We start from the raw sequence: 23,300 nt of genomic DNA on the forward strand, positions 1-23,300 counted from the left end.
TACGTCGCATTAGATACACAGCAGGAAGAAATTCCATCCCCCCAGCCCGAAACTTAACAGGGCTCAGGCCATTACTTTCAGGCTCCTACAGACCAGGTCCTACCTCGCCCCCGGAGCGCTTAGTTGGATAGACCCGAACTTCCCGCAGTCGTGCTCCAAATGCGGTCACGCATGCTGCTCCTTCAACCACATGCTCTGGCTGTGCCCGTACAACGCGGGCTCCGACCTTCAATACAAGTCCAAGTGGGACGCCTTGCTGACGAGCTCGGGTATCACGAACTAACTACAGGCAGTCCAGAGGGCCCGCAATGTCACGAAGAGTCACAACCTCGGTGTCCCGTCGTGAGCGGAGCCACCAACTTGACCGGGGAGCCTTCGGTTCCCCCCAATCAAGTTCCTCAGGACACTCTAATAAAGTTCTTGTCACTGTCGCTGTTATTAAGGCCTCGATAATGTGTCTGATAGTTGTATTGTTTAGTGGACGTGCCCGAATAAGGACGACGTTTTAGGAAATGATGAAAAACAACGTGTCTATATCTATATACAATTTTTCAAGCACCTGGTATCACGGAGTGTTCGCTTTTCTTCTGCGAACCAATCGCACTACACTTCCGGCTTTTAAAGGAGAGAGGTAATGCGCGAACGAATGCAGTAATAGATGGATGCTTTTAGCCCAGAGAATCTAATGTCGGCGCATTTTTCACTTTCGTGAAAGCAATGTTGTTAAAGGACTCCGGTGCGGGATATGAAGTTTGAACTCCTCTCTTTTGGCTCTCGTTGAAGCAAGGCTGTTCAGACTGGTAACTGGTAGCAGACTTGCGGACTCTGACTGTGCAACTCATTCCTCCAACGACCACAGAACAGGTGGGCAATCTCGAATGGCGTTCCAGACGAAGTCCGTATCAAGCCTGTTGCACAAGTGAACTCGAAAGGTGAAAAACATGAAGAAAAGCAAAACCTCTTGTCCGTCTCTCTCCTGTTAAACGGAAGCCTTCTTTGGCCTCGTGGTCAAAGGTTGCGAGGCACCTTGTTCGGTAGCTCACGTCCGACGCTGCACCATCCGAGACTCTAATACGAGGTACGGTGGGCCCGTGTAGAGGCTCTGCGTTGTGGCAAACTTCATCAGTAATATTTGGGCAGCAACGACGGGCGCAGCGCAGGAAATCGTCATCGGAGACAATATGGGCGCGTCTGTGTTGTGCGGCCATTCTTTTTGCACAGACGTAATGACTTTATACGTGGGATGCTAATGCGGACCGCGGTCGCGCGAAACGCTGTGGCATTGCTTTATCTTGCTTTATCTTTGCTGCCGCCTATGGCGGAAAGATAAGCACGTCCGCTCTACGCACGCCGCGCCACCGCGTCTTCGAGGGGTATACGTCATCGGTGGAGCTATTCCATTCACATTAAGTGGCGCTAACCTCCTATTGGCATGGCTGGGACGCCGGTCGGGCACGGAGCCAGGATGTCCCTGTCGCAAGCTGCAATGTATCGCTCTGCAGACCGATGCGCTCTCACGATAAAAGGCAGCCATATGCCGAAATCGGGTTCGTATGTAGGAGGAACTGCTGGATTAGCGCGTTGTTTTCTGACTAACGACAGGCAAGCTTTGTGGGTGATAGTTAGATTATGTGTTATCGACTATTGTTATATAGCATAGAAGAGTCGAATACTTTGCCTGACCTTTTCTTTTTTTTTTCCATATACCAGCCTATTATTGGTGGATCTCGTAGCAAGTAGTGCTGCTCTATGCGTCCACGCCATGTTTGAGCGATTATGGCCGCATGCAACTCAAGTACTCTCCTTCTTCCAGGCCGGTTTAATACTGTCGCGCTTTATCAGACGCACTTGTCCATGTTACTTACTTTTCATGACTTGCGATAATCAGTTGGGAGCAGTACCTACACAAGTTTTGTCAGTTTGTCTGACGCATGCTGCTGTGTGCCTGCTCATGCAAATAAAGAAAGAAAATGACTTTGGGGGGGGGGAGCAGAGAGAGAGAGAGAAATAGAAAAGAGGAAAGGAAGGGTGGGTGGAGTTCTAAGAAGAGCCAAGGGTCTGTGCCGAAATCTCGGCCTTATCAGGCACCCTTCGTCCAGCGTTTGTTAGATGGCGGCGCAATACACTACCCGAGCAAACACAAAGGTTTTGTCAAGGCACGTGTAGTATCGTCCAATTTTCCGAACGAACGTTCGTCAGCGATGAGCAGGAATACGTGTGCCTGCTGGACCGTGTGCTGGAGCGACTATTGCAATTTCTTTCGCCGCACAATTTCGAGCATAGAGCAATAATCAATCAACCAAGTAATTAATCAATTAATTATTAATAAATGAGTAATTAATACATAATTACCTTATAAATAATTCATTGCTGCAACAACGTGACCGCAGACACTGACAAAAAAAAAGAAACAATATGAGGGGATACCACACGACGCCATGTGCTGCTCCCTCCTTTTCTTTGTCTTTAGTCGCGATGTTGCAGTCATGAACGCACACCACCTAGACCCTTTGTTCGTCCTTCGGATTCATCGATTCATTCATTTGGTCTAGCGTTCACAGTCTCGCACGTGTCTTTTCTTTCTTTTTTTTTTTTTTTTGGCGCTGGCGGCTAGCGACATTCCGATCCCCTTTACTTGGCGCAGTGCCACTTCTAGAAGTTAAGGACGTATCGCGAGAGGGCAGAAATATGAGGAGAGGAGGAAAGTGCAGAACTCGCAGCAACAGAAAGCACCTATTTCTACAGATGCGCAGTCGTCCGCGTGGCCCGGCTAGCTCAGTCGGTAGAGCATGAGACTCTTAATCTCAGGGTCGTGGGTTCGAGCCCCACGTTGGGCGTGATTTCTTTTCTTTATTTAAACCAATGACTCTACAGCGGTGATATGCCAATGCTCACTAATTTTTGAAGTTTGCATCAGTTGTCGATTTTATGGCGCGGCCGAAATTCGGCGTAGCTTTTCTCTGTGAGCTGTCCTATTGTTCATCGACGTCATATCTTTTCGCCTCAGTCATTGATGCTCTTAATGTTTGCGTACGGCATGCTATGTTAAACTGATATTGTCCAACGTTAAGGGTCCTGCAAGTACGCTGTGCGTTAGCATTTTGTCTTGTTTGAATGCTTTGCTGTAAGATGAGTATAATTTGTTAATTCTTGTTTTCCCGCAAAGCCTGTATAGTCCTAGACTGTTCTATAGAGGTACCTAACTGCGTGTAACTTATAAGGTATCAAATATGAAATTATGACATCACATGCTGTATTCCGTGTAATATGCATAATTTTTGTATAATTTCTGTATTTCTTCGAAGTTTTGGTTGAGCAACAAGTTCATGATAAATGACTTGGATTGGAAAATAAACATCCCATCGTCAATGTACAAGAAAGCCGAAATATATAGAGTGTAAATGTAGAAAGTCGGGGGGGGGGGGGGGGCGAGTTGGCAGCAGTTTATTTCGATCGCTTTCAGAGCGCACACATATCTAAGGAAACAGAATATTGGAAGAGAGTGAAAAGCGCTGTATTTCTAAGTCGGGAATCAACACTCTCCGTTGTTCACATAGATATGCGTGCGCTGCGAAAGAGATCGACATAAAACTCGTAGAACATTGGAGAGAAAAAAGAAAGTAAGTCGAACATGCTCGCGTTGAAGAATTCTGGTTTTCATGGTAAAGGAGAGGCCTGTCAATTTCGAATCCACTGCACCTAATTTGATCAGCATTGTTTCATTTAAATGGGAAAGGTAGAACCTACCGACTGTACGAAGTGCATTTTTTTTATCGAGGTCATCCGTATAATTAAAAAAAATGATTCTTTAAAATCAGAAAGAAATGCGATGAAGATACATGTTTGCAACGTTGTAACGTTGTAACGCAGCGATTGAATAATAATAATAATAATAATAATAATAATAATAATAATAATAATAATAATAATAATAATAATAATAATAATAATAATAATAATAATGTCAAGATTCTGCAATGTGCACTCATTGAGAACATTTCAGTCCGACAAAATTTATATATTATATGCCACTCTCCAATATGGCATTAATTTGGGGATACTACTTTTTTAGTACTTCCGAAAGGTTTGTGAAACAAGAAGAAAGTGAAAGCCGGTGCCAGCGTTTCGACAAGTGGACTTGCCTTTTTCAGAGCCTTGAAAAATAGATCTACTTGTTGGAAAGTTGGCTCCTGCTTTTACCTTGTTGTCGTTTTGCTCATCGTCTTGAATTTCCATCTCCCGCCTTCGCTGCGTTTTCCCGTAAGAACTGTAATAATATAACGTAAGCTTTAGGGTGACATATGATGTTTCTCCATATTGAATGCTGTAAATAAAAGGTGTTCTTTACAGGACTGTGATATCTGAATGTGGAAAGTTTGGCGAGTTGATGATTAACCATCATACCTTGGTGGTGAATCAGCGCACTGAGAAGGACAAGGTGAAGACACCCAAGAAAACACAACACTCGCTGTACTCGCAAATACTTCATTTCAGAACACGCACTTCATATTTATATACCTTTCTACAATCAGATGTCGCAGATAAGCAAGACAAAAAGGCATTTTCAAATTCATTTCCACGCGCATACTCGGGTGTCAAAGACAGCTAACCTATCTATCATGGTGTGCAATCCTATCCTATTTGTTGCACCACTAAAACAATTTTTTTTATTGCACATTCTTTTCTATTTCTTTTTCCTAGTCTTCTTCCAAGAAGGCAACCTCACGATGGCTCGTGTGTCGCGAGTGTAGTGTTTTCTTCTGTGTTTTCGCCTTGTCCTTGTCACTCGGCTACTTCCCCACCGAGGTATGGGATACTTGATTTTGGTGCGGTGCTAAGAATTTTGTACATTGTTCATATTCTTCACGAAACCAGGAAACATTGAAGCTTACGGCCGTAGAATAAGAGTTATCGGTATAATGCAATATTTTTTTCACATAAGGGTACTTTTGGAAATAGAAAATTGCGCCATTGGCTCGCAAGAACTCGCACGTCACAGTGCGCGGGATGCCTGACAAAGAGAAGGTAACTCGGTTCTCGTTGTTTTCAAGACCTACGTAAGAAACAATCGCTATAACACAACGACGCGCTTAAGACTTGTAAACCGCGAGCGCGCGTTCATCAGCCCTTGCGGTCATCTATTCCAAACTGAACAAACACGTCGTCCTTCCGCAAATTAAGTGAATCTCACCGAGGCTTTCAGCTTTCCACGCTGATGATGTGTCCGTTGGCTGTTGATTGGGTGCGCACTTACGGCTGGCGCATACGAACATGGGCGTGTTGTCTTGCTCTGCCCGCCAATAAATAGCCTTGTCCATCTTTTTTGGTTGGTTGTGCAAATTGATACTTCTGAGGGATATTCCTTACAATTAGCGAACGGTAAGCGGCCTGCATTGGCACCTTACTATAGAGGCTTCCAGCGCACTAGCTCAGTACAGGCAAAGTCGTTTCGGGACATAATACCAATGCAATGTTGGTAAAAAAAAAAAATCGTGCCGTGACCAGGATTCGAACCTGGGTTATTGCGGCCACAACGCAAGGTACTAACCACTATACGATCACGGCTGTCCGGCCGGACGGTCGGCAGGGAGACAGAAACTGGGGCGGAGCTCAGAAGGGCGCCACCGGCGGAAGAAAAACTGGGTCACCGTGAGCGGTGCACAAGGTCGAAAAGGAAAAAAGCAAAACAAAAGAAGAACCGTATAAAAGCCCCAAAGCGAAGGAATGGCTGTATTGGCATCGTGCGCCCGCATTTATTGAATGTTGCAGCTCCGCTGGACTGTGAACTATTTAGAGAAGTAAGCTTTTGATTGATTCATTGATTGATTGAATGATAAATAAATAGATTGGTTGACGAGTTGATGGAATTTACCGTCGCTAAGCAACTGTAGCGTTATGGGAGATGGCTGCAGAATAGCTTTTACCACCTGTGGTTCTTTAGCGCGCACCTCAATTTAAGCGCACGAGCGCTTTGGCATTTCGGCCCCGTCTAAACGCGGCCGCCGCGACCGGAGCGCCCCTGCAACCTCCAGTGAGCTGTACCGTGGCAGTCAAGAGGGTGCTTTATCCCGCGATCTGCAATCTATGTGCTACACAGAATGGTGAAATCGTTTTTCTCGGCAACTATATCAAGTCGACATAGATTAGGTTTATTGCGTTTAAAGGAAAATGGGAAAATATTGTTACTTAGGAAATAGATTATCAAGTTACGCTGTCATTTCTTTTGTAGAAATATTTGAATATGGAAAAATAATTAAGAAAGCGGAAGTTCGACGTTTAATACTCTCGAACTACGCAATAAATGTTAATGAAAAAATAAATATCCCAATTCTGTGAGATGTACCTATTGGGACATCTAAATTGGAGAAACGTACCACTGATCAGTGATTAATACTATTTGAAACTATTGCAAGGATTGTTAGCACTCTACGTAAACTGTGAAGTTACATTTGATATTTGTTTGCGTTAATTGCTCTAACAGCTCCAGTTTACAGGACGGCTTTTGGTGCAGAGTTACGAATTTGTAAAGTATGTGCCTTAGTTCTTCTTTAATTTAATTTTTTAATTTTCGAAAGCTTTTATGTAAAATGAAACCGACCTCTTAAATTGAAATTCTGGTTGCTGCACTCTGTAACACTGAGCATTTTTTTTCTTTTAACGGCAACCAAATTTATTTTAACAGGTATAATAGGTTATTATAATAGGTCTATATTCAAATATAGAAATTGGAGTAGCTGCAATTGAGTAGCTGTAAATCGTACGCATGATCCTGAATATACACAAGTATCGAGAGGCTCCTGGCACGTGGAAAAAGTTAACGTAGATGTGATATAAATGGCCGCAGACAAATGTCATAAGTAATCATCTGCACTGAAACATAGTTTATACCCTTAAAGGTCATTAAGGGTGTAAATTAGTTTATGACTCGCATCCTTATACCCAATTAGGATGTTAATTGGTCACCCAGCTATGCAAGCACTGCAACCAATAATATTGCATGTTTGCATTTTATGAGGAAAACGTTCTCTGTCGGGCTCCAACCAAATTCTGTTTTATGTACCTACGTCACGCAGTCATCATCACGCACATGTTCTGGTATTACAGGGTACTGCATCGACGTGTCTTTTTCTCTGACTGGATTTGTGATGTAGCTTGATAATTTTGCAAATAGTACGGGCACCACGGAATCACCGATCTATCAGGGGCTATACTTTAGCCCGGGAGAACGACCTGTTATTTTTCATATAGCCTAGAATATACATTCACAAAGCAAAATTACTTGAACTGTGGCCGGCTTCCTGCTTGCGTGTAACTTTTTCAGGGGTCAAGTACAGGCAATTCCAACCACTTACAATCACCCGATATGGTGCGGCTATACGGTATCTGTACCACAACGGTGAACGTATCACCACCCTAAATGGCGATAAGCGGTACTGGAGAGTTCTAGAGAAGGAAACGCAAGCGGCTTGAGTACGCAAGCCGCTTGCGTTATCTAATCTAAAACTCGCTATTATCGAGGCGCCCTTGTTCTGTGAGGCTGTGAGAGCTGAAAGGAAGATGGCCGGAGAAGATTAGAGCGACACAGATGGGGAGGGAAGGGTCGCCCACAGAAGGCTGGGATTAGAATGGAGTGGCTGGAAGGGTAAGGGCAAACTCAGTGGCGTAGTACGGAGTTTTTTGCGGAAGGGGGGAGGGCCCATGACCGGGAACATGGCGGAAGGGAGCGGGGGAGAACGGTGGGCCAGGCGGCGTCCTAGTACACAGTGAGTTTGAGAATAGAGGCACGTACCCGGTGTGCCACCCCCTGGCCACACCACTGGACAGAGGGAAACGGCGCGTGCGCCCGTCCCGCCAAGGTGACTGGCTGTTCATCGCACACTAGCCTGTAGCCCAGATATGCGAATCGATAAGCGTTCGCGTGGGATGCTGTCGGTGCTCTAACGACGCTGCTTGGCCACGTAAACACTAACCATGGCATCGGATATGTCTATGGCGCCTGGAGGTCTCTGGGGTGCTGTTTATGTTGCGCAGCGGCACAGGCTTCGCGCGCTTCGCCCTTCGAGAGAAGCTGTAAATAATAAAATACTGTGTACATTTAAGGACTTGTACTTGATGACGTGTAATAAAGCTGCCACTGCTTCTGAGAATGCACGTCTCACTTTCGTGTTATGACCTATCGAGAGGGATAAACCAATTTGTTTTAAACCTCCGTTCTTCTCATTCCTGCGCTTATGCAGAGGTTACATTTACCGTTCTTTCCCCTTTGTTCGCGAGTTGGGCAGCTCCAAAACTCGCACACGAAAGGGTGATTGCATCATGACCCAGCTTGTTGGCCACCTTGTTTCTTAACAAAACGCAGGAAAGAGGCGACATCGTTGCAATACAGGTCACGCGTTTGCCAGATGCGACGTAGCACAGCTATTATATGTACTGCAGGCGGCAAGATGATCTACAAGCACGTAGCGGTTTCTTTTTTGTGAGATTTCTTTCATTTGGCGATAGAGAACGCGCGCGATCAAGGAAACGGCGCGGCGCATGTGATTCTGGGCTTTTATTGAGCATTTTGTTTTGTTGCCTCACTGATCAGCCGACGAAAAGCTCGACTGTTCAATGTTATCGTCGGCCACTTCATTGTTCAGGGATGAGACAACATGCATGCCAACGGCGCAGAGTCAACGAAAGGTTACGCAAGACGTCGCATACAGGAAAGGACGAGCGGATGGGCAATAGCACCGCTTCAACTCTTGAGTATACGGCATTTACTTCATGTATAGCAGCTTTGTGCCAATTTAAAATTTAGAATAGGCTATGAGGAAGACCGCCTACAGCGGAGGGCTATGGATTATTTTTTTCACCGCCTGGTGAACCTTTAACGTGCACCCGGAAAACGCCGGCACATCAGCGTCTTTTTGTATTGCGCCGCTTTCGTAATGTACCCACCACGGCCGGGGATTCGCACCCGCAACGTCGTGCTCAGGAGCGGGACGTCATAGCCGCTAGGCCACCGCGGTAGGTGATTGCGTTATCAATCAATCAATGGTCTGTTGCCAAATAACACTGACGAAGAGGCCAGTGCGTACTGTTAACGCACGCATTGGACAAAAACAACCCGAACCCCTCCCCCCCTCCCTGCACCCGAGCTTTCCCTCTCTTTTTGCCCTTACCTCTGCAGAGTGGAGGGCTAGAGGAGCTTCACCTCACCGCGGCCACTGCGACTTTCATCCAGAAACTTTCTTGTATTTCTCCATCTTTTTTGACCACAGCAACTCAACGTTAGCAACTTATGTAAACAGGATGATGAACGCTGTCTGGGGGCAGGTGCGAGATGCCTCAAATCGGTGATCTGTGGGCGCGAGGATTTTCATAGAAGCGGTCATCTTTTCAAAACGCGGAGTAAGAAGAGGGAGTGCAGAGCAGGACTCGTGTGGAATGAAGTAAATCAGGTGGAATAGGTGAGCAAGATAATCGGATGGAAGCTTCGCGGCTTTGTGGATTGCTTTCTTTTTACAGCCTCCTCCATCCCCTCCATCCCCCTCCTGCCCCACAGGAAGAAAATTCAGATTTGCATTGGCCTCGCCATTCTCCTCAAAGCCGCCTTGAACGCAAATATAATGAGAAAGCGCCGAGTGCTACTGTTACCATCGCGCTCAAAGGCTGGTGCGCTTGATCAGCGAATTGATGGCATTAGACGTCATTTTCCACCGTTGTGTCACATCGCCCGGCTAACTCAGTCGGTAGAGCATGAGGCTCTTACACCTCTGTTACACGGGTGACCTTAACCGCGGTTAACATAACCACGGTTATCGCTAAACGCGGTTAGCGCGGTTACACGGCAGGCGAAACTGCGGTGCCCGCTAACCGCGTTGACCGCCAACCGAGGTTGGCAACCTCGGTTTAGCGTAACCGACGTTTCGGGAACGTGCAAAATGGCGGACAGTACTTCTCACGAGTGCAGCGCTGGCGCTTCCCAGATATCTTCCAAAAAGCGTATCATATGGCCTGACGCAACGACTGAGGCACTGATACGAGGAAGGCACTGAGGTCCTTCCTCGGCGCTCAAGTAGTCGAAACGCGCGCCTCTACACAAAGATGACGGCTACGATCAACGCCAGTGCTCCCGCCGGCGAAGGACCATACTCGACGATGCAAATGCACCTGAAGATCGACGACATGAACAAACGTTATCGGTAAGTCAATATTGGGAAAGACGCCGTGCAGGGAAGAAAAAATATTCAAAATGAAGCCTGTACTCGAGATATCACGTGACGCATCATTAGACCATTAACCGTGATCGGGATAGCCCATGTAACTCTGGCGGACTACGGTTCGCGTTAACCACGGTTGAGCGAGTTAACCACGGTTAAGGTTAACCGCGGTTAAGCTACCCGTGTAACTAGGGTATTAATCTCAGGGTCGTGGGTTCGAGCCCAACGTTGGGCGAAGTTTTTTTTTGGCGCTTGTATTTTGTCATAGCTATTATTTTTTTTTTACTTACTACGCCACCTGGAACACTTTCATTCTTTCGCTACAAATATTTTGCTCTTGTTTATTCCTCACATGAAGGCAGGGATGCTGCAAGCGAGATAGGGTGTGGCATAATAGGAACTCAGTACAGATAATGCTGTTTACTTCAAGAGAGGAAGAGAGAGAGAGAGAGAGAGAGTTTGTGAAGAGGAAGCGGTAGTATTTTCTGTAACCCTTCAGGTAGCATGCACGACTCAGAGCATTAACTTATACACTGCCAAGCTAGCGGTGTTTCTGTTTAGCAACCTCAGCCCTCATAACCTTCTAGCTCTCCATTTCTCTCGGCACAAGCACAGAATAGCAGGCTGGAAGATATACTCACATGCCAGCCTGCAGCTTCCCAAGTAATTTCTTTCTCGTTTCTTCTCCGATAGGAAAAGAAAAAAACGTCAGTTATTTTTGGTTGTTTAATCGCTGGCGAAAATACCTGCACTTCCATGAGGCGTACACCAAAGGTAAAGAAAGAAGATCGCGTATCTCTGTGCTTCGCTGCAAATGATGTGTATGTGCGCAAGCGTTGTGATGCTCTGGTTGTACACAGCGTGTTATTATCTAAACATGTTTTGCTTGTAGAGCAATGCACAAGCGTGCTGACGTATTCCGTGAGAGATGCCTTCAAGAAAGTGATTGTGTTGTGTTTGTACAGGTAGGAGATGTGGGTTGAACAAAGTGCAGTTACAGACGAAACTGATATCACCATTTGAGAACCGTTTTCGAAAGCCGTTTTTTAAGCCGACGTCTACGAGCAGCGCTGTTGAACTGGTCGTCCTTGAGCCAAGAAGCGAAGGCGTTAAGGCGATGTTTGCCTTTCTATGCACAACGCCGCGCACGTCCTAATTCTCTAGCCTTGCTTAACGTACGTTCTCTTTCCTCTGCTCTCTGCCTTGCTAAACCTAGAATTCACTCCACTTTTCTCTGCACAAGCAGCACAGCATTGCTCCTTGTTTATGTGCCGTAGGTTCTACAAGCTTTCTGGTCTTGGGTGCCTCGCATGCGTATGACTATCACATTGCGCCTCGCCTAGCTGTTAATGTGTTAGCATTAGGAGTGTCAAAGGTGAAAAGAATTGCATATTTGTGAAGTTTGAGACACCAGCCACATGGTAGAGGTAGAGAGGCGATGGGAAAGCTTAGAAGAGCGTCTCTATTGATATACCACAGGTGTCCCACGTAACTTGATACAGGCGTTAAAAAAATGCGAATGCCACGTAGCAGGAAAAAATTAGGGTAATGTTGTTGCCGTTGCTTGGAGATATCCATATCATTCTTTGCAGTCAGCCTAATTACCTCATTAGCATTAATTAATTAACCAACTACTATCATAATTAGGTGAAGTGTCAATGAAAAAAATTGTAGAGCAACATGAAAAACTTCCGATAGAGCTTTTTGTTGCTTAGCACGGGATTTATAAAGGTCTTTTCCAAGCATGAAACAAACCCGCGAATAGACGCTAAATGCCTCGAGCAGCCAGTCGCGCGGCCATTTTTCGTGTTGCTCTCGAATTTTCTCATTGACACTTTTCAGCTAACTATAATATTGTAACGAACAGTTAAGGGAGTTCAGACACAACTATTTATTGTGGGCTAACTTGTGCCCTGGGGGTAAATAAAATAAGACTGCCGCATTATAAACAGGAGATCATGAATGCCTTCTTCTTCTCTCTCGAGCGTCGCTTCACCTCTTCTTGTACACGCCGACAACGGCCACCTACGATGCGAGTGCGTGCGGCGAAAACACGTGTCATTATTTCGTCGTCTATTTCTACAATACGTCGTTGTCCTCTTGGGGGGCGCACGAACCTGCGCGCGTTGTTTTAAAGATGTTTCTGCCTTGTATCATTATCTCCCCTCCAAAACGCATCATCCCGATGCGTAAAGCGACGAAACTGTTCGCAAGCTGTTATCCATACTAAAGTGGTATATGGCACAGAATAGATGTTTGGTAAAATATTCACTGCCTGTCATAATATGGCTTCAGTCTGACCACATGTACAGTTTCTATGCGACGCCGGCGTCGTGATGAGCTCACTTGTCCTTCTGGCGTAACTTCGTAGTTCAAGACACTGATGCGGCGAAGCACTCGGTAAGGGCCGAACTAACGGCGCAAAAGCTTTTCGGACTGGCCGCGCGTCCGCACGGGAGTCCACACCCATACTCTGTCGCCTGGTGCATACTCGACTTCTCATCGCCGCAAGTTGCATCGGTACGCGTCGATGCGCTGCCGTTGTTGAATGCGATGTCACGCCAGCTGACGTGCTTCTTTGGCTCTCTGTGTAAAGTCGCTGATGTCAGGGTTCTGTTCTGCACTGTCGCTGACAGGCAGCATTGCATCTAAGGGTGTGGTAACTGTTCGACCAAAAACAAGCTGGAATGGCGTTACTTGAGTGGTCTGTTGCAATGCGGTATTGTAGGCGAATGTTGCTCATGGTAGTATCTTGTCCCATGTACATTGCTCTAAGTCTACGTAAATTGACAACATATCGGTCAGCGCCCTGTTCAATCGCTCGATTAGTCCATTTGTTTGAGGCTGATAAGCAGTTGTTTTCCTGTGGCTGGCATGAGTCAGTTTCATAATGGACTGCGTCAAATCGGCTGTGAACGAAGTTCCTCGGTCCGTGATAATAATTGCAGGGGCACCGTGTCGTAATAGTACCTTGGTGACGAAGAATTCAGCCACTTCAACGGCCGTTGCACTGATTAGAGAGGATGTCTCGGCATATCGGATTAGGTAATCCGTCGCTACTACAATCCATCGTTTCCCTGATGACGATGTCGGATAGGGACCGAGCAGATCCATTCCTACTTGTTCGAACGGGGCTCCTGGGGGTTCTATTGGTTGAAGGAGGCCTGCTGGCTTTAATAGAGGCGTTTTGCGTCTTTGGCAATCCCGACATGTTCGTACATAATGCTGTACTGAATTCAATAGCTTTGGCCAGTAGTACTTAGCATGAATTCGGGCGAACATTCTCCTCACTACGAGGTGTCCTGCTGATGGATCATCGTGACAGGCTTCCAAGATTTCGGATCGCAAAGCTGAAGGAACGACGAGTAGAAATTTCTCTGTGTTGTGCTCAAAATTTCTTTTGTAGAGGACGCTATTTCTCATCACATACGATGACAATCCCCGGCAGAAAACTCGCGGAACATGGACAGGGTGTCCCTCGAGGTGCCTGATGAGTAGGAGCAGCTCGGCGTCAGACTGTTGGTGTTTAGCCATCTCAGATGTGGTCACGGCTCCAAGAAATGAAAAGTCGTGTCCATCTTTCACAGGAACAGATTCGACCGGCGCACGTGGTAAACAATCAGTGTCACTGTGCTTGCGAGCTGACTTGTACGCGACCGTTATGTCTTATTCCTGCAGCCTCAGTCTCCGTCTAGAAAGTCGTCCAGAAGGGTCTTTCAGGCATGCAAGCCTGCACAATGAGTGATGGTCGCTGATTGCTCGGAACGGTCTACCGTATAAGTATGGTCGGAATGTTCCTATAGCCCATAAAACTTTGAGACATTCTTTTTCCGTGGCTGAATAGTTGGTTTCAGTCCTCGAAAGAGTGCGGCTAGCGTATGCAATCACTCTTTCCTATCCGTTTTGCCATTGAACGAGGACGGCACCGAGTCCTAAATTGCTGGCGTCTGTGTGGATATCTGTTTCGGCTTCCTCATCAAATGCGCAAGGATTGGGTGGTTTTGAAGACGCCGTCGTAGCTCATTGAATGCATCTTCTTGTGCACTTAGCCAGACGAAAGGCACATCTTCTTTCGTTAATCGTGTTAACGGCTCGGCAATCTTCAAAAAAATTTTGACGAAACTCCCGTAGTAGGCACAAAGTCTTAGGAATCGCCTTACGGCCTTTTTATCGGTTGGTCTAGGAAACTTTTCTACTGCTGCGGTCTTCTCAGGGTCAGGGCCAATGCCTTCGAAGCTAATCACATGGCCGAGGAAAAAGAGCTCCTGGAATCGGAGGTGTCATTTTTGTGGCTTTATCGTCAGCCCTGCTGAACTAATAATAGTTTTGAGCACAGTCCGTAGTCGTTCCACATGCTGAACAAAGGTGGTAGAAAAAAATCACGACATCATCAAGATAAACCAGACAGGATTGCCACTTTAACCCGGAGAGCACAGTGTCCATCATCCGCTGAAAGGTAGCAGGTGCGGAACAGAGGCCGAACGGAAGTACCGTGAATTCGTATAGTCCGTGTGGTGCGACGAATGCTGTCTTCTCACCATCTCGCTCGTCCACTTCTATTTGCCAGTATTTGCTTTTGAGGTCGAGAGAGGAAAAGAATTTCGCATCCCGTAGTCTATCGAGGATGTCATGGATCCTCGGATGTGGATAGACATCCCGCTTTGTGACGACGTTTAGCTTTCAATATTCAACGCACAAGCACATGGTCTGGTCCTTTTTCTTTACGAGCACCACAGGTGAAGTGGTGCTGGTAAAGCACACGGGCTGGTCGATAGTTGAATTACGTCGTCTCTAAGCATTTCTTCGACTTGTTTGCTGATGATCTCTCTCTCCTTCGGTGACACTCGGTAGGGATGCTGGAAAATAGGCCTCACAGCTTCGTCGACAATGATACAGTGTTTGGCGATGGATGTTCTCTGGACTTTCGATGTCGTTGAGAAACACGAGGCGAATTATCGTATAAGGTTCTCTACTTGCTGCTTCTTACTTGGTGATAGTGCTGCTTCGATGTTGACGGATGCGAATATAGAGTCTGCGTTGTCAGAAGCCAGTAGTGCAGCATCGGAAGGGCTCAAATCCGTAATCTGTTCATAATCGTTAGGGCGGGCAATGGCGGTTCCCTTCGCAACATGCTGGAATTCATTTACAAAACTTGTAAGGAAGATATTCAAACACCCGTCGCGCAGCCTAACAAGACCCCTTGCCATACAAATCCCTTTTTCGAGTAAGAGCCCAGCGTTACTGTCTGCTATTCCTTCATAGTCGCTGAATACGGTGCTTCTTACGGCGACTGCTATGCTGGATCTTGGGGGTATCGTGACGTCATCGTTTATAGTCTGAAGCGCATCAAATTGTTCTTCACACTCGAACGTCTTTATGGCGTGCTTCGTTGAGAACGACACACAGGATTCCTGCAAGTTGATTACTGCACCGTTCGCCTGCAAAAAGTCCATTCCAATAATTAGATCCCTTGGGCATTCTGACAGGACAATGAAACTGGCGAGGTATGTAAAGCAGCGTATTCCAATTCTAGAAGTGCACCTACCCACTGCGTTGATGAGCTGTCCTCCGGCGGTTCGAATTTGCGGTCCTCTCCAAGGAGTCAGCACTTGTTTCAGTCTTCTCGTAAGTACTTTACTCATAACGGAATGTTCTGCGCCTGTGTCTAATAAAGCAGTAATTTCGCAGCCGTCTATAAACACACATAAATCGGAAGCAACGTTACTCTTTCCGCAACTGCTCTCGCGTCCGTCCCTATATTTCAGAATCAGCGCTGGAGGCTCTGTTCTTGCGTCGACAGCGGCCTCACCTCTACAGGTCGCCGGCATTAGTTTTCCCGACGTGGGCTTTGGGAGCGTCGCCTTGGGGAGCTTGAGGATGGACGCGGGCTCGGTGATCGATACCTCAGCGGCACTGTTGACCGAGGTTGATGTTGCTGTGAAGTCTGCGAGCTTTGACGCGTTGGCAAATAATCTTGGATTTCAAAAGGGCGTTCACCGTTTCCTGGGCAAGGAGAGTTTACGGAAAACCCCCGAAGTCCCGCTCTGCGGTATTCGCACATCCTGTAGAGATGACCAGCTTCGCCACAGTGGTAGCACAGTGGGATTCTATCAGGAGTGCGCCATATGTCAGCCTTCCGGAATCTCGTCTCAGGCGGAGACGGCAAGAACCGAGGTTCGGGTACATGCGTAGTTGCCGTGACGAAAGTACGTCACGGGGATCCTCTGAGTACCTCGGCGTACGATACCGTCGGGCGTACCGGTGACGCTTGTGGCTATGCATGCGGGTGCTGTTCGCGGACTGCTTCTCTCACTTCGCGAATCACTTCTACCAACGAAGAGACTGCTGTGGGTCCGTTGTTCAGCTGTTGCCTCTGCAGCTCTTCTCGAACCACAGATCTTACGAATTTTCGTAAGACCTCGATGCTGTTCCCGAACATTGCCGACATCGCATCCATAGAGGCGACGTTCATATCGCGGTTGTAGAGTCTCGCTCGCTGTTAAAGTGTCCTTTCCATAGTTGCCGCCTCGGAGCGGAATTCGGCCACGGTTCGTGGAGGGCTGCGAACCAAACCGGCAAAAAGCTCCTGCTTCACACTGCTCATCAGGTGCCGCAGCTTCTTGTCCTCGCTCATGCTCGAATCGGCCCGGAGGAATGAGCGGGACATATCTTGGAGATACATTGCCACGCTTTCGTTGTTTCGTTGGCTTCTTGCTTGCAAAGCGGCTTCAGCTCTTTCCCGGCGGTCTGTGCTCGGATGTGGCCAACAGCTCCCGTCGGAAGTCATCTCACGACTGGAGGACAGCTTCATGGGTTTCAAACCATGTTCGCGCACAGTCTTGCAACGCGAAGTAAACGTTGCGGAGCTTCCGGTTTTCTTCCCATCCATTGTAGTCCACGACGCACTCGAAGCCTTCCAACCAGTTTTCGGCGTCTTCGAAGGTGTTGCCGTGAAAGGGCTCGGGCGTCCGCGGCTGATCAACGACGATGAGGGTTGAGGCTGTCTGGGATGTCATTTCAGTATTGTCTGCTGCTGCTACTATACTTCGCTCCGGCAAAAGAGGAAACTCAGGCGGCTCACCACGTAGGCGACGGCTCGTGCGCTGGTGGACAGGCGTGAGCTCGTTGGGTCTCAAACGGCGTGGCTCCGGGCTGCTTCCTCTAACTCGAATTGGGCTGGAAATCATTACCACGTACCTCCACTAGAATTGTACCAAACAGTCAAGGGAGTTCAGACACAACTATTTATTGTGGGCTAATTTGTACCTTGGGGGTAAATAAACAAAGACTGCCGCGTTCTAAACAAGAGAACATGAATGCCTTTTTCTTCTCTCTCGAGCGTCGCTTCACCTCTTCTTGTACGCGCCGACAACGGCCACCTACGATGCGAGTGCATGCGGCGAAAACACGTGCCATTATTTCGTCGTCTTTTTCTCCAATACACCGTTGTCCTCTTGGGGGCGCACGAACCTGCGCCGGACGGAAAAACATTAATGGGATAAGGACCTGCGAGGTTGCCAGCCCGGGCTCAGGCCACCCGGGCATTATGTGCGATGAGGCATAGCCTTTCCACCGCTGCCCCATTCCGCTGTATAGCCCATAGTTGGTCGTGTAGTTCCGAGCTAGTCAGAGCGCTTAGCCATCGCTCCTCGAGAAGGTCCGGTTTTATGTTGTCCTCTACGTATAATGATCTGATCTCTGTGCATTTTCATAAGATGTGTGCATTTCTGCGTGTTCGTGCTTGCAGAGCATGCAGCTCGCGTCTGGGTATTGTGTTGAATTTACTCTGTTTAAGCGTACTGGGTTTCGGAACGTTCTGGTTTGCAACCTTCTCCAATCTGTTTCTTGAAACCTGTCGAGTTGTTTGTGGGGTTCTGGGTATGCTTATCTTTGTTTCGTGTAATGTGTCAGTATGTCGTGGTACGTGACCAGCCTGTCCTTGTCGTCTTTTATCGGTTCTTCGTCGTCGTCGCCTCCTCCGTGTTCTCCATCGCCTCCGCCGCAGTCCTTCCGCCTTCCCCGGGAGTTGCGGGGTGTTGGGCCGTCACTGTCCGGGCCGCGGTGGGTTAGTTTTCGCGCGGCTCGGTGGGCCTTCTCGTTGAGGTTGGGAGGGGCATTCGTAGTTACTTCTCCCACATGTGCCGGGATCCATTTGAGGTATTTGGGTGCAATTTTGCCGTTGTTAAAGTCTTCTGGTATGCGGTTCATTATTTTAGCCGCCTCGGTGGAGACCCATCCCTTTGTGAACTTTTTAATAGCCATCTTGGAGTCGCTGATTATTGTTCTGTATTGCTGCCGACCGTTGATTACAGCCAATACGATTGCCGTTTCTTCTGCTGCCTCCGACGATATGGTCCTTACGGAGCCCGCAGTCACGGTCTTTCCTTTCGTGCATACGACCGCCATTGCGAAGAGGGAGTCACCTCTGTCAGCACCATTGTCGTCCCGGTTTGGGGGGTACCGTGCGGCGTCTACGAAGAGCACCCCCTCACGCGCGCCGTGGTTTTTGAGAATCGTTTTCGTGCGGCATTTTCTTCTCTCGACATTGTGCACGGGGTGCATGTTCTTCGGTATATTTTCCGTGTTTATTGTGGCTCGGACGTCTGGATGAATCTGCGTCTTGGGCCCGTTCATTCCGTGATAGTTTATGCCGATCTATTCCCATGATTTTTCTGCCCGCCTTGGTTCCGGAGAGTCTTTCGAGTTGAGCTATCCTCTGTGCTTCAGCGATTTCCTCCAGCGTGTTATGTACCCCGAGTTGCAGTAACTTTTCATTTCTTGTGTATTGGGGGAGACCCAGTGCTGTTTCGTACGCTTTTTTAATGAGCGCTTCTATCTTTTCTTTCGCAACCTTCCAGTGGACGAACGCCGCCACGTACGCGATGTGGCTGATCGCGAAGGCCTGAACGAGCCGTACGACGTTTCTTTCTTTAATTCCCCTCCTGTTGTTGGAGACTCTCTGTATTAGCCGAATGGCCGCCGTGACTTTCTTTTCCAGGCGTGTTATAGTTTCCGTGTTTGTTCCCCTGGCTTCGATCCAGAGACCCAGGACTCTAATCTATTGGACCATGGGTATCTCCGTGCCTTTTCGCATGGTTAATCTGATTCCCCTTTTGTGTAGTTCCGCTACGTCTCTGGACGGTTTGCCGAGCCTCCTGGGGCGGTAGAGCAGCATTTCCAATTTCTCCGGCGATTGCCTCCACCGCCCCTTGAAGTCTGTTGTCCACATCGCCCTCGCTTGCATCCTTCGTGGTCCAAATCGTAATGTCGTCGGCATAAACGGTGGGATTAATGCCTTCTATTCACTCCGGTTTTTCCGATAGTCCGATCATGACGAGGTTGAAGAGCATCGGTGACACGACCGACCCTTGCGGTGTGCCAGCGCTGCCCATGTCCACCTGGATACTCTCGTCCTCGTCCAGTCTGATTATGGCTGTTCTTTTCGTAACGAAATTTCGGGTATAATTATACATTTGTTTGCCCAGGCCGAGTTGCGCGATTCTGTCGAGGATGGCCGTCAGCCCTGTCAAAGGCCTTCTTTAGATCAAGTCCAAGTATTGCCCTCAAGCCCCGCCCCGTGGTGTCTATGGCATGCTCCTTTATTTGTATCATGGTGTCTTGGGTAGAGATATTTGATAAGTAAATAACTAAGACTAAATATTTAATTAGGTTGTATACAAAAAATTATCTGAATATTTCCAAGCGATAGCAAACAACATTAACTTGGTTCTGTCCAGCTACGTGGTATCTGCATAACTTTAAGGAATGGCTCGAGTTGCGTGGAAGCTATATCTACAGTTGCGTGGAACCCATCTACACATTAATATTTATATACACACATGTACATATCATTCTCAGTTTCTCTAGTTTCTTTCTCAGCGATTTCAGGCTGCGTCCATTTTTTACGGCTTCTTTAGTCTTTCTCATGTTATAGTTTCGAATATCCCTTATTTTCGCCTTGTCAAAACTGGTTAACAAGGCGAAAATAGGGATATTCGAAGCTATCACGTGAGAAAGACTGAAGAAGTCGTAAAAATGGACGCAGCCTGAAGTCAGTGAGATAGAAACTTGACATAGGACAAACCAAGATGTGTGCACTGAAAGTTAAGTGGGTAATACCATGAGCAATCTCGAAGATATAGTAAAAGCAGCGGAAGAATTCTATACTGGCCTGTACAGTACCCAGAGGAGTCAGGATACCTCAATTAGAGAGTATTGAGCACGGTAAAGGAACTCCTCCTATAGCTAGCGATGAGGCCAGAAGGGCCTTTCAAGACATGAAACGAGGAAGAGCAGCAGGAGAAGATGGAATAACAGTCCATTTATTCAAAGATGGAGGATACATAGTTCTTGAAAAGCTGGCGGCTCTTTATACGAAGTGTCTATCGACTGCAATGGTCCCTGAAAACAGGAAGAATGCAAGCATTGTACTAATCCGCAAAAAGGAGACGTTAACGAGTTGAAAAATCATAGGCCCCATTAGCTTAGTCCCAGTATTATATAAAATACTTACCAAAATAATCTCCAATAGAATAAGGGCAACACTGGACTTAGTCAACCAAGGGAACAGGCTGGCTTCAGGAAGAGATACTCTACAATGGGTCACATCCACGTCACCAATCAGGTTATCGAGAAATCCGCAGAGTACAATAAGCTTCTCTATAAGGCTTTCATAGATTACGAAAAGTCATGTGATTCAGTAGAGATACCAGCAGTCATAGAGGCATTACATAATTAAGGAGTACAGAACGCTTACGTAAATACCTTGGAAAATATCCACAGAGGTTCTACAGCTACTTTAATTCGACACAAGAAAAGCAAGAAGGTACCCATAAAGTAAGGGGTCAGACAGGGAGACACAACCTCTCCAATGCTATTCACTGCGTGCTTAGAAGTATTCAAGCTATTAAACTGGCAGGCTTAGGAGTAAGGATCGACAGCGAATATCTAAGCAACCTTCGGTTTGCCGATGACATTTTTCTATTCAACAACAATGCAGACGAGTTACAACAAATGATTGACGACCTTGACAGAGAGAGTGTAAGAGTGGGGTTGAAGATTGATATGCAGAAGACAAAGATAATAATAAATAGCCGGGCAAAGGAACAACAGTTCAGGATTGCCAGTCAGCCTCTAGAGTCTGTGAAGAAGTACGTTTACCTAGGTCAATTAATCACAGGGAACTCTGATCATGAGAAGGAAATTCACAGAATAATAAAACTGGGCTGGATCGCATACGGCAGACGTTGCCAGCTCCTGACTGGAAGCTTACCATTATCAGTGAAAGGGAAGGTGCACAATCAGTACATTTTACCGGTGCTGACATGTGGGGCAGAGACTTGGAAACTGACAAAGAAGCTTGAGAACAAGGTAAGGACTGCGCAAAGAGCGATGGAACGAAGCTTGCTAGGCATAACGTTAAGAGACAGAAAGAGAGCGGTCTGGATCAGAGAGCAAATGGGTATAGACGATATTCTAATTGACACCAAGAGGAAAAAATGGAGTTGGGCAGGTCATGTAATGTGCCGGTTAGATAACCGTCGGACCATTAGTGTTACAGAATGGGTACCAAGAGAAGGAAAACGCAATTGAGGACGACAAAAGACAAGGAGGAGCGATGAAATTAGGAAATTCGCGGGCGCTAGCTGGAATCGGTTGGCGCAGGACAGGGGAAATTGGAGATCGCAGCGAGAGGTCTTCGTCCTGCAGTGGACATTGAACAGGCTGATTGTGATGCTGATGATGACGAAAGATTTACTCAAGTTACGTGGTACACCCCATATATACATTAATATTTATATACAGACGTTCACATATCTATCTATCTATCTATCTATCTATCTATCTATCTATCTATCTATCTATCTATCTATCTATCTATCTATCTATCTATCTATCTATCTATCTATCTATCTATCTATCTATCTATCTATCTATCTATCTATCTATCTATCTATCTATCTATCTATCTATCTATCTATCTATCTATCTGTCTGTCTGTCTGTCTGTCTGTCTGTCTGTCTGTCTGTCTGTCTGTCTGTCTGTCTGTCTGTCTGTCTGTCTGTCTGTCCATCTATCTATCTATCTATCTATCTATCTATCTATCTATCTATCTATCTATCTATCTATCTATCTATCTATCTATCTATCTATCTATCTATCTATCTATCTATCTATCTATCTATCTATCTATCTATCTATCTATCTATCTATCTATCTTACTCTGTCTGTCTGTCTGTCTGTCTGTCTGTCTGTCTGTCTGTCTGTCTGTCTGTCTGTCTATCTATCTATCTATCTATCTTACTCTGTCTGTCTGTCTGTCTGTCTGTCTGTCTATCTATCTATCTATCTATCTATCTATCTATCTATCTATCTATCTATCTATCTATCTATCTATCTATCTATCTATCTATATATCTATCTATCTATCTATCTATCTATCTATCTATCTATCTATCTATCTATCTATCTATCTATCTGTCTGTCTGTCTGTCTGTCTGTCTGTCTGTCTGTCTGTCTGTCTGTCTGTCTGTCTGTCTGTCTATCTATCTATCTATCTATCTATCTATCTATCTATCTATCTATCTATCTATCTATCTATCTATCTATCTATCTGTCTGTCTGTCTGTCTGTCTGTCTGTCTGTCTGTCTGTCTGTCTGTCTGTCTGTCTGTCTATCTATCTATCTATCTATCTTACTCTGTCTGTCTGTCTGTCTGTCTGTCTGTCTGTCTGTCTGTCTGTCTATCTATCTATCTATCTATCTATCTATCTATCTATCTATCTATCTATCTATCTATCTATCTATCTATCTATCTATCTATCTATCTATCTATCTATCTATCTATCTTTTCTTGCAACTTACAATGCAGGACGCGTGTCGAGGGAGTTCCTGAACAACACTCTGCAGTGAGGTGTACGATCTGGGAAATCAAAGATGTGCGACGTAACGCCCATTTCTCTCGTATTTAGCGCTAAATCACCACAGACATTTTTTGCTCAGTCGTGTTTTCAGACGTGAGGTGCTTACGCTCGGGCATAATATCGCCGATAGTAGATAGTGCCAATTGTACACCCAGAGCGACCGAAAAGCGGC

General features: G+C 46.5%; 2 non-coding genes across 2 annotated transcripts; one reads left to right on the forward strand and one right to left on the reverse strand.

Moving 5' to 3' along the window:
• Nucleotides 1-2,764: 2,764 nt before the first annotated feature.
• On the forward strand, nt 2,765-2,837 carry TRNAK-CUU (transfer RNA lysine (anticodon CUU)). Its single transcript has one exon. It is a non-coding gene; the product is annotated as a tRNA-Lys (tRNA).
• Nucleotides 2,838-5,493: 2,656 nt separating this feature from the next.
• Nucleotides 5,494-5,565, reverse strand: TRNAH-GUG (transfer RNA histidin (anticodon GUG)). Its single transcript has one exon. It is a non-coding gene; the product is annotated as a tRNA-His (tRNA).
• Between the last annotated feature and the right edge of the window lie 17,735 nt (nt 5,566-23,300).

Source organism: Dermacentor andersoni, chromosome 3 (genome assembly GCF_023375885.2).
Source record: "Dermacentor andersoni chromosome 3, qqDerAnde1_hic_scaffold, whole genome shotgun sequence".
Lineage (NCBI taxonomy): Eukaryota > Metazoa > Arthropoda > Arachnida > Ixodida > Ixodidae > Dermacentor > Dermacentor andersoni.